We start from the raw sequence: 16,045 nt of genomic DNA, 5'->3' as shown, positions 1-16,045 counted from the left end.
TTAATAAAGTTTTCTTACTGTTTTATAACTTTGCTTTCAAAAAACTATATTACATACAGTATGTCTCTCTCATAATTGGAGAAACTTCATTATCAGACTATCACAGGGTTGTTGTTTTTTTTTAATGTGACAATGCTTCCAATACTGTATTATGAATAGGACTACAATATTGTATGCCACAAAAATTTCATAATGATTCATTCATTAGAATGAGTTCTTTAGGAGTACCTGAGTGGCTCAGTCAGTTAAGCATCTGACTTCAGCTCAGGTCATGATCTCACAGTTTGCGAGTTCAAGTCCACATCACAGAGCCTATTTTGGATCCTGTCTCCCTCTCTCTCTGCTCCTCTCCTGCTCATGGCTCTCTCTCTCAAAAATAAATAAATATTTTTTAAAAACTGAAGAGAAGAAAAAAGGAATTCATTAGGGTAGGCTACTGTGAAGCAATCATATGAGTAACACCAGGCTACCACAAAGCAATCATACTTGATACTTCTTCACTATAAATGAATGAATCATTAAACCTGTAAATATGAATGTCTTTTTCATATTATCATTTTTGATGCCTAAATGTTAGGAATACATATAACATCTACAGTGTTTTATATCAAAAAAGAGAATATTCTTGTAGATACAGACAATTCATCTTGTAAACATACGACACAAACTTAATACCAATAAATACAATATAGTGCTATAAATGTACTTCCTCTTCCTTGTGATTTTCTTTTTTTTTTTTTAATGGTTAAGGCCTTTTTTTTTTTTCATCTTTATTTTTGAGACAGAGAGAGAGAGAGCAGGGAAGGGGCAGAGAAAGAGAGGGAGACACAGAATCTGAAGCAGGCTCCAGGCTGTCAGCACAGAGCCCAACATGGGGCCCCAACTCACGAGTAGTGAGATCCTGACCCGAGCCAAAGTGCTTAACCGACTGAACCACCCAGGTGCCCCTCCCTGTGATTTTCTTAATAATATTTCATTTTTGCTAGTTTACTTTATTATAAGAATTCAGTACATTATATATATAACATACAAAATATGTGTTCACTGTTTGTGTAATCAGTAAAGCTTCCAGTCAACAGTAGTTAAGATTTGGGGGAATCAGGGACACCTGGCTGGCTCAGTCAGTGGAGCATGCAACGCCTCATCGCAGGGTCACGAGCTCAAGCCTCACATTGGCTAAAGATACCACTTTAAAAAAAATTTGGAGGTGGGGAGTAGGGATCAAAGTTATATGTGAATTTTCGACTGCACACGGGGTCAGTGCCCCTAACCACCAAGCTGGTCAAGGGTCAAATGTATGTCTGTAACATTCGGCATGAAAGTTAAGAAACCAACCAAAATCTTTTTGAAAGCTATAGGGACAGAAATGTAATCCCTCCTCAAACAGGAAGTGTAAGAGAAGACAAGAGAACACCAAAGGCAAAGAATAAGGGAGAAATTTTCTCATATCAAAACAGATTTTCAAGGAAATTTAACACAAATCTCATTTAACAAAAAGCCTTGGTGATTTCAAGACATCTCAGTTTTTAAAATACTCAATTGGTAAGAATTAGCAACTCACAATCAAATATCAAGATCTGGTAATAAAAAGAAAGTACTGGATAATCACTTTCTGATTGTAGCACAAAAGAAGTAAAAGCAATTACACAGAAAGGGCAAATACTGGAACAGAGATAAAACAAAGATTATGATATTCACCACTGAAACAATCCTTCCAGTAAAAGCATTCTGAAATGCAAATCATAAAAATTATAATATTAAAAGCTGGGGGCGCCTGGGTGGCTTAGTCAGTTAAGAGTCCGACTTTGGCTCAGGTCATGATCTCACAGTTCGTGAGTTCGAGCCCCGCATTAGGTTCTGTGCTGACAGCTCAGGGCTTGCTTCGGATTCTTTGTCTCCCTTGTTCTCCGCCTGTCCCCCACTCGCACTCTCTATCTCAAAAATAAATAAACATTAAAAAAAATTTTTTTTAAAGCTACTGAACTCTTATCATATGCCCAAACACTGTGCTATGCAATGCGGAACACAAACCTTCAAGGAATCCATGGCTAAGAGACAGACTCATGAATAAATAATGACAATATAGTAAATATAAAAGACATAGCTGGGCACATAGGAAGAACACCTAAAAAGAGAGAACAAGTGCTCTAAAACTACACTAGTACACACAACTTACAGCAAAACAGCAGCATCTAGTGATTACTTCCATATACACTTTCTATAAAGGTCTCTATTGTGAATTCTTCCTACATTTCATCACGTATAGCATGACATTCTAAAAACCTATCTGACCTGTAATAAACCTAATATAGCAACTTATCAACATAAACAGCCTAACCACCACTTACAATGTTTTTAAGAGAAAACTGCAGTACTCTGTGATAAGATTTACAGGTTTTATCAATTGACTGGGACTAATGTAACTGGACTTGAGTTAACTATGATGAGAAGGACAACAGATAAGTAACTTCTGGAATTCCCCTTGTGCTTTAAGGCCATCAACCTCCCCATCTGGATGGGAAAATGAAAAGTCCTCAGATGTAGACAATGGTGCTAGTCACCAATCTGGGCTTCCTGGACACTCTCCCATCCCAGATTTTCCCATCCTCTCCCATCATTTGGTTTTCTGAGCAGGGCAAAGGCAACAAAGTACTCTGGTGAGCTAAGGGGAGGACACTGAATTCACTCCAAGCAGTCTGTGTCCTGCTGAAGAACTACATCTTCAGGGTAATGGGTGCTAACAAGAAATCCATGTTTCTTCGGTACTCTCCACTATTTCTAAACCACATTCCCTCTGATCCTTTAACAACACTATCAATAGATATTATCTAAATAAATGAAAATACATGCATAATTCCAACTGAAAAGGCCAGAAACATCAGCTATCTCCCCTACACTTGACTATTCTCAGATCTGACACTGACACTGGAAAGAAAAGTTGTATTAATAAAAATATTCAGTGGCTCCTTTGTTCTTGAATAAAAGTTCAAGCATTAGTAAAGAATGATGATGCAAAGCTCAAAAACTGAAATACCTACAGGGATGAATGAGGAGGGCAATACAAATGATGAAGTGGGCCAGGTGGGGTATGTGGAACCCTAGAGAACACATACCTACAGGGTGCAGCTGCTTCTAAGTTCCAGGCATTTGCTGCAACGTAGCAATGAGGAAACCAAGAATATGTGTGTGTGTGTGTGTGTGTGTGTGTGTGTGTGTGTGTGTGTGTTGTTTGTGTGAAAGCTCTCTCCTTTAAAAGCGTTGGCAACTAACTTTTTAAAAATTTTAAACAAGATGCAGTTTCGATATGTCTAGCCAGCTGCCACATTTGATAACCTCTGGCCAAATGGTTAAGGGCAGAAAGAAAACATATGCGTGTTTAAATTGAACAAGGTCACTTACTAGCTATGAGAACATGGGCAAGTTCCTTAATATCTGTACCTACTCTTCTGTAAAATGGATATAGACATATGGAGTTGACAAAGACAAGAAAGTAACGGATGCTCAACAAATTACAGTCTGGGAGGAAGGGATTTCTAGCAGTAATGAAGGTGTACCTTGTTCATTTTCTATTCCTAACTCTGGAAAAGGTATGAAAATGAAGATTGGAAAAAGAAGGTACAAACCCAAACAACAATAAATTTTTCTGCCCTTATCCTCTTTCCTCCTTACCATAGATCAATATTACCATCCCAGCTGACCCAGCTACCGTCTAACATTGGAACAAAGGGGAAGAAGAAAGAGTGCAGAAGAGGAAGAAGGGAAATATCAAGAAGGCGACAACTTCTTTAGCTCTTGACAGACAAGCATAAGGGAAGGGCTATTGTAATTCATTGTAACGAATGTACCAAAACCACTGTGTTAGATTAAAGCATGAGTGCTGTTTTACTCAAAGCCAAGTAAGTCATATTACTAGGAGTATTCATCAACGCCCTAAAATATAAAAGGTCATTAACATTCCATAAAATTATAAACAAAATCATCCTTTGTAAAAAAAAATTTGCTACCAACGTTACATAAAAGAAGCAAGTCAGGAGTCAGTTCATATTAATAGATGAAAGGTTCAATCTGGTAAGTCAATCTGTATTCACTGGCTACAGGCTGGGCTAAATATGATATTTACTCAAAGCATGCATACATTCTCTTGCTCTATTTTATTTATCTACCAAAGCTCCTAATCAATCATACAAAAGCTGCTTGAACTAAAGTCACCAAGAATTCAATATGTACTCATTTTAAAAATATGACTACTTTGCAACAGATTACAGAATGGGGCTTATTATATCCAACCCATAGATAAAACACAAGAACTACTTCAGAGTTCACAAAATCCAAGACATCTCTAGAGGGTATTTTTAAATTTGTTTTTAAAATACAAACAAGCAGAAAAAGCATTTCATTGCCTAGCAGTTTTTAGTTACATAGTAATCCAAGTATATTCTGGGTGGCCCATAATACATGAAATATAAAAAGTAAACAGATCTGTGTATTTCACCTAATTTATATATAATTGGCAACAGTGTGCTGGGTTCTATGAGGGACACAAAGACAAGGTATTGTCCTCGGTGTTTTGTTTTGTTTTGTTTTTTGTCTTTGTACTTGGTTTTAAAAGCTTAAAATCTGCCAACAAATACTTGAGTTTTATTCTGGTGAGAGTGTGAAAGAAGTATAACAAGGTGTAAACTTTGTTAAATAGGAATTCAAATCTGAAAGCTATTTAAAGAGTAAATTTAAGAGTTCTATTAAGTGTTCAGTGCTCATATAGACACAACTTTTTCCACACTGAAAAAACTTTACATTTTGAAAAAGAAAGCCTAGAGAGCCATATATCATCAACCCTCATACAAACCCACCCCGTCTCATTTTATTTCATTTTCTGATAACAGAGGAGAAGGAAGAAGGGTCACTGGACCTCAATTTGAGATTTCCAGGATTATGGAAAAATATTTACCAAAATGCCTACCATCTATCTGCATCTGCTCCCTGGACAAAGAAACAATGCAACAAAAGGGAAAGAAGACAAGATTGAGAAAGGGAAGAAAAACATTAAGAAAGTTAACAAAGCTGAAGAGAAAGATTAGGTAGAAAATATTAGACAGGGGTGCCTGGGTGGCTCAGTCAGTTAAGTGTCTGACTCTAGATTTTGGCTCAGGTCATGATCTCACAGTTTGTGATATCAAGTCCCACACTGGGCTCTGCGCTGGCAGTACAGAGCCTGTTTGGGATTCTCTCTCTCCCTCTCCCCCCCAAAAATAAATAAATTTTAAAAAATATATAAGAAAAACATGCAAAGGAAATCAAATACATTTCACTGGTATATGTAATAAAAAGTTGAAATGACAAGACTGTCACTTCTGCTACAGTCACAAGCCTATCCAGATCTAAGAGGAGCAACCAGAGATCTAAGAGGTACAAAACCAAAAGGGAGGAGAAGACAGAAGAAAAACACGTGATATGCTACCCAACTGGGAGAGATCAAAATCCCATCTGTACTACACCTAAAGGTACCATTTCAGAAATCAGAAGTAACCTAGTCTTAAAGAAAAAAAGGAAGGAAAGGGGACTGCAATTTATTTCTTCACAAAGAACTTCAGTATTCAAGATCTATTAAAAGACTAAGGAGGAGGGAATGCAAGCTGGTGCAGCCACTCTGGAAAACAGTATGGAGGTTCCTCAAAAAGCTAAAAATAGAACTACCCTACAACCCAGCAACTGCACTACTAGGCATTGATCCATGGGATACAGGTGTGCTGTTTCGAAGGGACACATGCACCCCCGTGTTTATAGCAGCACTATCAACAACAGCCAAAGTATGGAAAGAGCCCAAATGTCCATCAATGGATTAATGGATAAAAAAAAATGTGGTGTGTGTGTATATATGTGTATACACACACACACACACACACACACACACACACACACACACACACTGGAGTATTACTCAGCAATCAAAAAGAATGAAATCTTGCCATTTGCAACTACGTGGATGGAACTGGAGGGTATTATGCTAAGTGAAATTAGAGAAAGACAAAAATCACATGACTTTACTCATATGAGGACTTTAAGAGATAAAACAGATGAACATAAGGGAAGGGAAATAAAAATAATATAAAAACAGGGAGGAGGACAAAACAGAAGAGACTCATAAATATGGAGAACTGAGGGTTACTGAAGGGGTTGGGGGGGGGAATGGGCTAAATGGGTAAGGGGCACTAAGGAATCTACTGAAATCATGGTTGCTCTATATCCTAATTTGGATGTAAATTTTTAAAAATAAAAAATAAAATTAAAAAAAACTTTTTAGTGTTAAAAATTACAAAACACTGCTGACAGAAATTAAAGAAAATCTAAATAAATGGAAGTAATCAACCATAAAGAAAAAAAGACTAAGGAGTAAAGAGGCGGGGGAGGGAGGAGGGGGGAGGGAAGAGGGAAAGGGAAGAGGGGAGAGGGAGGCAGAAGAAAAGACATGTAGTCCAGGGCAAAATGATGAGAAAAAGTAGTCTAGTTTCAAGCGACTCCCATATCTAGATAGATTCTAGAGCCTTTTTCCCTCAGAGTTTAAGTGAAACTTTTCTCTTTTTCCTTGGTCAACTTCACTTCTATAATGCGTTATGACTTAGCAAGGCAATGGAGACACTGTTCCTGGGAAAGAAAATCAAAGATGAAACAGAGCTAGTGAAAGTTGTAGCTAAGATTTTTTAAAAAGGTAGGGGTAAGCATAACCTGAAAATAATCCATTTATAAAAATTCATTTACAAAGCAGAGCTATCGAGACTAATTCTGTTTAACTTTGTTTTAAGCAATAAGTACCTTCAAATCAATGAACTAGGAATTTCAGAAATTTCTCTAATTTTATCATTTTAATGTAGGGATGCCTGGGTGGCTTAGTCAGTTGGGCTCTTGATTTCAGTTCAGGTCATGATCTCACGGTTCAAGCACTGCATTGGGCTCTGCATTGACAGTGCAGAGCTTGCTTGGGATTCTCTCTCTCTTTCTCTCTCTGCCCCTCCCCTCCATGCTCTCTATCTCTCTCTCAAATAAGCTAAAATTAAAAAAAATTAATGTTGTAGTCTGTATATCCTATATATTCATCATCTGTAGTTCCTAGAGGCAATTCTGAACTGCATGTGGCCTAAAAGCATAACAACATTCCTCCTTTTTAAAAATTGTACTTTTAGGGGCGCCTGGGTGGCTCAGTCGGTTGAGCGGCCGACTTCGGCTCAGGTCATGATCTCATGGTCCGTGAGTTCGGGCCCCACGTCGGGCTCTGTGCTGACCGCTCAGAGCCTGGAGCCTGTTTCGGATTCTGTGTCTCCCTCTCTCTCTGCCTCTCCCGTGTTCATGCTCTGTCTCTGTCTCAAAAATAAATGTTAAAAAAAAAAAATTTTTTTTTAAAAATTGTACTTTTACCTGATTTTTCTCAACAGTCATTTATTAAATGCTACTATGTGTCAGGTACTATCAAGATGAATAAGACCCAGTTCACACATTCTAATACTTCAAATTTTAGTAGGGAAGATTGGCACACTCCAAATAACTGTAATACTAGATAGGAAATGTTAAAGCAGAGATATTAAAATGGAGTCCCAAAATAGGGAGTGATTAATTCTGAGTTGGTGACTAAGAAGGGGTTCCAAGAGGTATTGATTCTTGGGGTGCCTCAGTCGGTTGAGCATCTGACTCTTGATTTCAGCCCGAGTCATGACCTCAAGGGTCGTGGGTTCCAGCCCCGCATCAGGTTCTGTGCTGACAGTGCAGAGCCTGCTTAGGATTCTCTCTCTCCCCCTCTCTCTCTGCCCCTTCTCTGTTCTCGCTCACTCTTTCTCTCAAAATAAATAAATAAACTTAAAAAAAAAAAGAGGTGTTGATTCTTTAAGTGAAGGGGAACACCTAACCAAAAAAAAAAAAAAAAAAAAAAAGGCTAAAGGGTATTCCATGCAAGAAAAACACATATAACAGAATGAAGTAGCACAGACAATCAGGGAACTGCAAATAGTTTGATATAAATGGAGTATACGGTACAAGAAGCAGAGCTATAGGGATTGAGATTGGAAGGACAACTGGCAAAAAACAGAATCCTACTTTATTGAAGGTGATAATGTTCCCAACTAAAAACTACTATACTTTCCAGCTTCCCTTGCAACTAGAAATGGCCAATGAAATGTAGACAAAATTGCTAGGGAGGACCTCTAAGAAGACTCCTGAAGGGGCACCTGGGTGGCTCAATCAGTTAAGCGTCTGACTTCGGTTCAGGTCATGATCTCATGATTCTCAGGGTCAAGCCCTGCAGGGTTGTGAGTTTGGGCGACACACACACACTCACATATACATATACTCAAAGGCAATCCTGGTGAGGTTTAGAAAGAAAGCTACAGATAAAGTCCTTACCATCTTAAAGAATATATCATGAACAGGGGTGCCTGAGCCTCGGTGGCTCAGTCAGTTAAGCTTCTGACTCTTGATTCCAGCCTGGGTTACAATCCCAGATCCCCCAGTTGAGGGATCCAGCTCCATGCTCAGCATGGATTCTCCTTGGGATTCTCTCTCTCCCTCTGTCTCGGCCTCTCCCCTGCTTGAGATCTCTCTCTCTCTCTCTCTCTCAAAATAAACAAAACATTTAAAAAAGAATATATCATGAATAGAATATAGGTTAGGAATATGAACATTAAAGGCCATTCTGGTGAGATACCAGACAGAAATGAGGAACATGTTACTGGAAACTGGAGGGGAGATTATCCTTGTTAAAAAATGGCAAAGAATTTGGCTAAACTGTGTTCATGTTCTAATGTTTTCATAGAACACAAAACTTTTGAGTGACAAAATTGGATATTTAGCATAGAATATTTCTAAGCAAACTGCTGAAGACTTGTTTTCTCCTTACAGCTTTTAGCAAAATGTGAGAGGAAAGAGATTAAGGAACTGGTAAGCAAAAAAAAGACTTGAAGATTTGGAAAATGCTCAGCCTCTCCATGCTACAAAAAATGATAAAGCTTATTATTCTGAAGAGAACACTAAGGGTGTGGCTGAACAACTATTTGATAAGAATAGTGTGGATGTGAGCCACAAATTTAATCAACCACCTCAGCAGTAGCCAGGAATAAAGATGGGATCATAGAAGCAGAAATCCTGCCAGTTGGGACTAAAGGGAACAGAAAAAAAAAATGGGATAGAATGAAAGACAGCTGTAAGACTTCTGGGATTCTACAGGATGAGACAATAGAGTTATCCAGCTTTGAAGATGAATTATCCTTCAAGAAAAGAGCAGACTGACCCCAAAGGTGATACAGAGCTACTAGGGCTACCACCCCCACCACAGGTCCAGAGGGCAGGTCTGGTTCCTCCTCATTTCAAAAGGTGAAGCCTCCTAGGTTTGGGAGTGGGGAACCAAGAAGCCACCACCCAGTGCCTCAAGAGCAAGGCCATGGCCCAGTACCCAGGAGCAGAGCTGTTCCACAGAACCATGAGAGAGGCACTGACTTCCCAATGGACCTGGAGACCAATGCTCTAAACCAAAGAGGATTGTTCCCAAAAAATAACAACTGATGGAATTTGCCTTGCTAAGTTTTGAACTTGGAAAGTTTGCCTCTTTCTTTCCAATTTCTTCCTTTTGGAACGAGAATGTCTACCTTGTTCTGTCCCACTACTATATTTTGGAAGCATCTAACTTTGTCTAGATTTATAGGTTCAACAGCTGGAGAAATTTTCCCTCAGGATGAGTCCTATCTCCAGTTTCAACCATGTCTGGATTTAGAGAATATTTAGATGTGACTCTAGGCTTCAGACTTTAGATATGCTGCTGGAATGAGCTAAGATTATGGGGGCTATCAGAATGGAATGAATGGATTTTAGATGCAAGGAGAATATTAATTTGGAGGACCAGGGGTAGAATGTTATTGACTGAATTTATATGTCCCCCAAAATTCATGTTGAAACCCTATACCCTATCCAGGCTGTATTCGGAGCTAGAAAGTAAGGTTAAATGAGGCCATAAAGGTGGGGTCCTGATCAGATAAGGTAAGATTAGCATCCTTATAACAAGAAACACCAGACAGCTTGAGAGTTCAGGCACAGGGAGGAAAGGCCACGTGGAAACTCACATCAGGAAGCCATATGCAAGCCAGAAACAAAGCCTTCCTTCACCAGAGGCCAAACCCTGCCAGAACCTTGATCTTGGACCTTTCAGCTTCCAGAACTGTAAGATAATTAATTTTTTTTTAAATAGTTAATTTTTAAAATTTATATATTTACTTTGAGAAAGAGAGAGAACATGAGGAGGGGAAGGGCAGAGAGAGGGAATCCCAAGCAGGTTCTGCACTATCAGCTCGAAGCCCAATGCAGGGCTCAAACTCACAAACCATGAGATCATGACCTGAGCCAAAATCAAGAGTAGGACTGAGCTACCCAGGTGCCCCTAATTTCTGTTTTTTAAGCCTTCTCGTCTATGGGATGGCAGCCCAAGCAGACTAACACAATTTCTATAGTGCCAGTAATAAATAGGTCAATTCCACCTTTCTGATTTAGATGGAGACGCTTTTAAATGGCTTTTGCAGGGTCATAAGAAGAAATTAAAGCTCACTGTCCTTGAACAGAAAATAAAATATGTACTTTAATGATGGCACCAAAAAAACCCAGTATAAAAGAAAGAACAGTAGAATGTTCATCTCTCTTACAATTTTTTTTTGTCTATAACAGTAGTTATCAACCTTTTTCTGTGGTGCCAGGATGGATGTTTTTATTTTATGGGCAATCCCTGAACCTTACCTGTAACTACACTCTTTTCACTTCCAGTCAAGAAATCATATGTATATGTGAAATACAGGAACGGTAATCCACACTTGGTATGCTTTTTCCCCCCAAAGTTCAGTACTTCGTATTACTCATTATATGGCTATAAAATATTCCACAATAAGCCATGGTATGGTACTGGTGTTCTATACTATTATGTACTGCCTTATTAACCTTTTTTCCAAAGGTAAAGTCTTATCTCTCCAAGTAGATTTTAAGTCTCTCAAAAGCAGAGACTAGGTATAATCTATTGTTTCTCTCTCACAGAGACAAAGTAGTGTCTTGCATTCAGATTTACGCTAAAATATAGGAGTTGCTGTTTTGCCAGTTTGGTTCCAAAGGAATAGATAAAAATTTAACAACTTCTGAATCAGAGGATAACCACAGAGGTAAACAAACACCGGGAAATATGCTTTTCACTGCCAAAGCTGAATAAGAATTTCCAAACACAGACGAGGCAAAAAGCAGAAAGTAGCAAAGAAATCACAACCAACATTAATTTATAAATATGCTTGGTGAACTTCCCTACCAAAAGACTCTCTGGCAGGCTACCTACAGCAAAAGTTACTGCAAAGCCACTTCAGGTAAATAATAAAGTGTATCCCAGATGGAATATCTCAGACAAGAGGCAGCCTACTAACATTAAGTTTTTTGCCACTAGTGACTTTGTCGAGGACACAACTTCACCAGAATTTGAGAATGTATCTCAGGCTAACTGGTATTGTAAGTTTTTTCTTATGAAAAAGGGTAAAGCAAAGTTAAAGGGTTAAACTCTCACACATATTCATAACCTTTAGTCAAATGGCAAAAAATTGAAAATTCTGAAACTTGCCTATTATTTGTTCTATAAACTAAAATCTCTAACAATATATATTGATCACTTCCTTCAAAGTAGACCTTCATTTTTCTTTTTTTTTTTTTCCCAATGTTTATTTATTTTTGAGAGAGAGACAGAGCGTGAGCAGGGGAAGGACAGAGAGAGAGGAAGACACAGAATCTGAAGCAGGCTCCAGGCTCCGAGCTGTCAGCATAAAGCCCACCAAGGGGCTCAAAGTCACAAACGTGAGATCATGACCTGAGATGCTTAACTGTGACTGAGCTACCTAGGTGTCCCAAAGCAGACCTTCATTTTAATTCTAAATTGGTTAGTATGAATTTTAAGGGTTAACAAAAAGTGTACAAGGAAATTACCTCTAAATAAGACAATGTAAAAAAATAATTTTAGTAATTATATATTTATTCTTCTAAAAAGATTAAAGGACTTCTGAGAGCCACCATTTTCCACAATACCTCCATAATGCAGGGAAGAAGTTTCCAATTTTTATACGTGAGACCAAAAGACTAATTTCACAAATAAAAGACAATGCTAACACTATAACTACTGATTTTGATCCCTAAGCAATATTACCCTCAAAAAAAGTAATGGCTCATAGGATTTATTATAATGTTTATACAAATTGTTTCTGTGGTCAATAATGGTAGATTTGGTTATGGTCGTACCTACAGGCCCAAAATATAAACTCTTATTATAGTTTAAATTCAATTAACTTTATACCTATTCTGAATTCTGTCCATCAAAATACACAAAATTGAGATCATTAAAATTCCACTGCTAAAGGGATGCCTAGATGGCTCAGTTGGTAAAGCGTCCAACTCTTGATTTCAGCTCAGGTCATGATCTCATGGTTTGTGGGATTGAGCCCCACATGGGGCTCTGCACTGGCAGCGCAGAGCCTCTTTGGGATTATCTCTCTGCTCATCCCCTGCTCACACTCAAAAATAAATAAGCTTTAAAAAAAAAATTCTGCTGCTAAGACCCCTGACCAATCCAAGAAACAATCATACCAGATTCAAGAGTATTAACTACATTGCTTCTGAATATCTATACCTCCATGTCTCACAGGAAGATCTCTAAGTATCAGGCTCTTCATCTTCTTTGAAAGCATGTATTAGAAAGGCAATGAGGGCTGCCTGGGTGGTTCAGCTGGTTAACTCACGGTTCATGGGTTCATGAGATCAAGCCCCGTGGCAGAATCTGCACTGTCAGCTCAAGCCTGCTTGGGATTCTTTCTCTTCCATTGTCTCTGTCCCTCCCCGACTTGCACACATGCGCTCTCTTTCTCTCTCTCAAAATAAATAAACATAAAACAAAAAAAGAGAGCCCAATTGAGAGACAGGAAAAAAAAAAAAAAAAAAGACTTAAAAGAGCACTTCATAAAAGAGGATACCCAAATCAATAAACATTAAAAGAACATCAAATGTTGGCAAGGATATAGACAACTGGAATTCTTATTCATTGCTAGTGGGAATGTAAAATGGTATATCTGCTCTGGAAAAAGGTTTACCAATTTCTTATTAAGTTAAATATATACCTGTCCTATGAACTAGTAATTTTACACTATTTACTTAAGAGTAATGATAACATATGATCCCAAAAGATTTATACAAAATGTTCAAAAGATTTATACAAAGTGTTCACAGTAACTTCATTAATGAAAGTCAAAACCTGGAAATGACCCAAACATTCATGAATAAAAGAAACAAAAAAAAATGATACATTAATATTATAGTATACTATTCTGCAATAAAAAAAGAAAAACCTGATACATTTAAACAACGTGGATTAAGCTCACCAGGCAAAAGAAGGCTGGTTTTGAAAAGTATAAAATCTGCCTACATGAAAAACCAATAAACCTATCCCAGATACATAAGAACAGTCCTACAGTTACAAATATCACCAGCTCAGGGCACCTAGGTGGCTCAGTCGGTTAAGCGTCCAACTCAGGTCATGATCTCATGGTTTATGAGTTTGAACCCTGCCTCGGACTCAAAGTTGACAGCATGGAGCCTGCTTGGGATTCTCACTCTCCCTCTCTCTTTGGCCGTCCCTCTCTCTCTCAAAAATAAATAAGCTTAGGGGTGCTGGGTGGCTCAGTCGGTTTCAGTGTTTGACTTCCGCTCAAAGTCATGATCTCACAGCTTGTGAGTTCGAGCCCTGCGTTGGGCTCTGTGCTGACAGCTCAGAGCCTGGAGCCTGCTTCTGATTCTGTCTCCCTCTCTCTCTGCTCCTCCCCTGTTCTCTCTCTCTCTCTCTCTCTCTCTCTCTCTCAAAAATGAATAAACATTAAAAAAAAATTTTTTAAGAAATAAGCTTAAAAATATATATATCCCCAGCTTTTCACAAATCAACAAAAATTCCCTAAAAATAACTCATCCCTCTATATGACTAATTTTATTGTTATTGTGCTTCATCTAGTATTCCACAGTATTGTTTTACTGCAAACATACAGTATTTTAGCTAAAACAATGACTTAAAATTTCTGAAAGCTACAACCCTAGAAACCTAATCAGCGTTCATAACACTGTTTCTATGGAGAAATAAATGTTAAATTCTGTGAAAATTAGTAAAAGGAAACATCATTTATAATGGAGTCTAGAGGCCAGCAGGGGGAGCTCTCATGCCCAGTACTCTTGTCCATTGCAGACCCAACAGGAAGAGAGGAACTTTACAGGTGGATACTACTCTACTATCCTGGCAGAAAGAAGCAAGTTTTTTTCCTGCCCAACAACAGCCCAGCCAATGAGACACAACTCAGCCAACGAAAAGCCACTAAGAACGCCCAGTTTCCACTAATGGACTTATTTATAACAGCCCTCCCAACATTCCTCCTTTCCTCTATAGAAAAGGGTATAACCTATCCTTTGTTCTGCAGACAAGCCATAGCTTGTTTGTCCTGGATTGCAATTTTCTGCTATTCCTGAATAAAGCTATCTTTTGCTGGTAAAATAACTGGCAGTTTTATCTTTAAGGTTAACAATTCTGAATAAACTTTTAGAACTCAATCTATACATAGAGTACTTAAATAGACTCACTCTTAGATTTAAAAAAATAAGAACAAAAACCACATGTTCCAATAGTTTAATCCAATATATTTCTCTAACCTCATTAAATCAATAGTACAAATCTAATCTTCGATAGTGAACAAGTCTACCAAAATTACATTTTCACAAATCCCTTTAAGCAGTCACAATATTTTGTTTTGACTCTAAACTCAAACATAGAAACACAGCCTCTTGAAGGTAAAGCCAAAAATAACCATCTCTCCAAAGTTTACAAAATATCTATTAGAAAAAGAATGGTAAAATATAAACTGAACACAAAAGGAGAAATAATACACAAGAAATCCCACAATAGAAAGAGAAATTTCTATAAATATGACCCAGGAAAAGCACAAAAAGCAAACTAGTGATTAAATTATGGCTAGCATGATGGGGCGCCTGGAGCCTGCTTCAGATTCTGTGTCTCCCTCTCTCTGCCCCTCCCCTGTTCACACTTTCTCTCAAAAATAAAATAAACATTAAAAAAAAATTTTTAATTGTGGCTACCATGAGTAGATTGCAAAGCTAAGTATAGATACATTAATTTAGTAGAAAAGAACAAGTTCTGGACTAGATCTGTATATCTAATATAACAAGGAAAGTATATAAAAGACAATGGCTACTTGAAATATGTAAAAATGTATAGGAAGCAATCAGAAAAAAATCAGTTACAGGTCAAAACCTCACAACTGAAAAATGGTACTAGAAAAATGTAGATAATGCAAAATTCAAAGGAGAACATCAGTAAAGGCAGGCAAGTTTTAATAAAGGCAATGTTACTCCGTACATCACAAATATCAAAGGCCACTGAAAGTAGATGAGAACAGGATATTGATGAGGAGAATACTTCCTAAGGCTTTGATTCTACCTTCTGGGGCATCTCAGAAACTGACAAAATACAGCTTATACCATGGTTATAAGACCAGGAAGAATGTCACTTCACAAAATAATCTAAAATGTTCGGACAACTCTGGTTTCTCTTCAGACTGAATAAATCTTTCACCTTTTACTAAAAAAAAAATAATAAAAGGTTCTGACAGCAATAAGCTGATGAAAATTATAAATATAAACCTTAGAACCAGAAGCAGAGATATATACAAAGGCTCCAGCTAAACCAAACTACTTAGCATTTCCTAACCATATTATGCTCACTTGCCATCATCCTTACAATGTCCTCTGACTATTATCCCCGATCAATCTAACTGGGCCAACATCCTTCAAGACCTGGTTTAATGTGTCTTCCTTATTTTTCAGAAGTCTTTTCCAAATGCTTCTGTGCCTTGCTACCTACAGTTAGAGGTGTCTCTTCTACAGAATGACCTTGCTTATAATCACTTACTCAGTATCAAACTTTCTGTTTTAACACAATACTATATTTTCT

At 37.8% G+C, this 16,045-nt stretch overlaps 1 protein-coding gene and 1 long non-coding RNA gene across 2 annotated transcripts in view; one reads left to right on the top strand and one right to left on the bottom strand.

Moving 5' to 3' along the window:
* Positions 1–4,046, top strand: part of LOC125927467 (uncharacterized) — a 129,801-nt gene extending 125,755 nt beyond the window's left edge. Inside the window, exon 3 of the long non-coding RNA XR_007459347.1 lies at positions 3,675–4,046. This is a non-coding gene — a long non-coding RNA (uncharacterized LOC125927467). The remainder of the gene's footprint in view (positions 1–3,674) is intronic.
* The window catches only part of USP32 (ubiquitin specific peptidase 32), a 248,995-nt gene that overhangs the window by 192,409 nt on the left and 40,541 nt on the right, over positions 1–16,045 (bottom strand). The window lies entirely within an intron of this gene.

The sequence above is a fragment of the Panthera uncia genome, chromosome E1, assembly GCF_023721935.1.
Source record: "Panthera uncia isolate 11264 chromosome E1, Puncia_PCG_1.0, whole genome shotgun sequence".
In the NCBI taxonomy this organism is placed as follows: domain Eukaryota; kingdom Metazoa; phylum Chordata; class Mammalia; order Carnivora; family Felidae; genus Panthera; species Panthera uncia.
The sequence above is the reverse complement of the archived record's forward strand: the minus strand, read 5'-3'. Positions and strand labels throughout refer to the sequence as shown.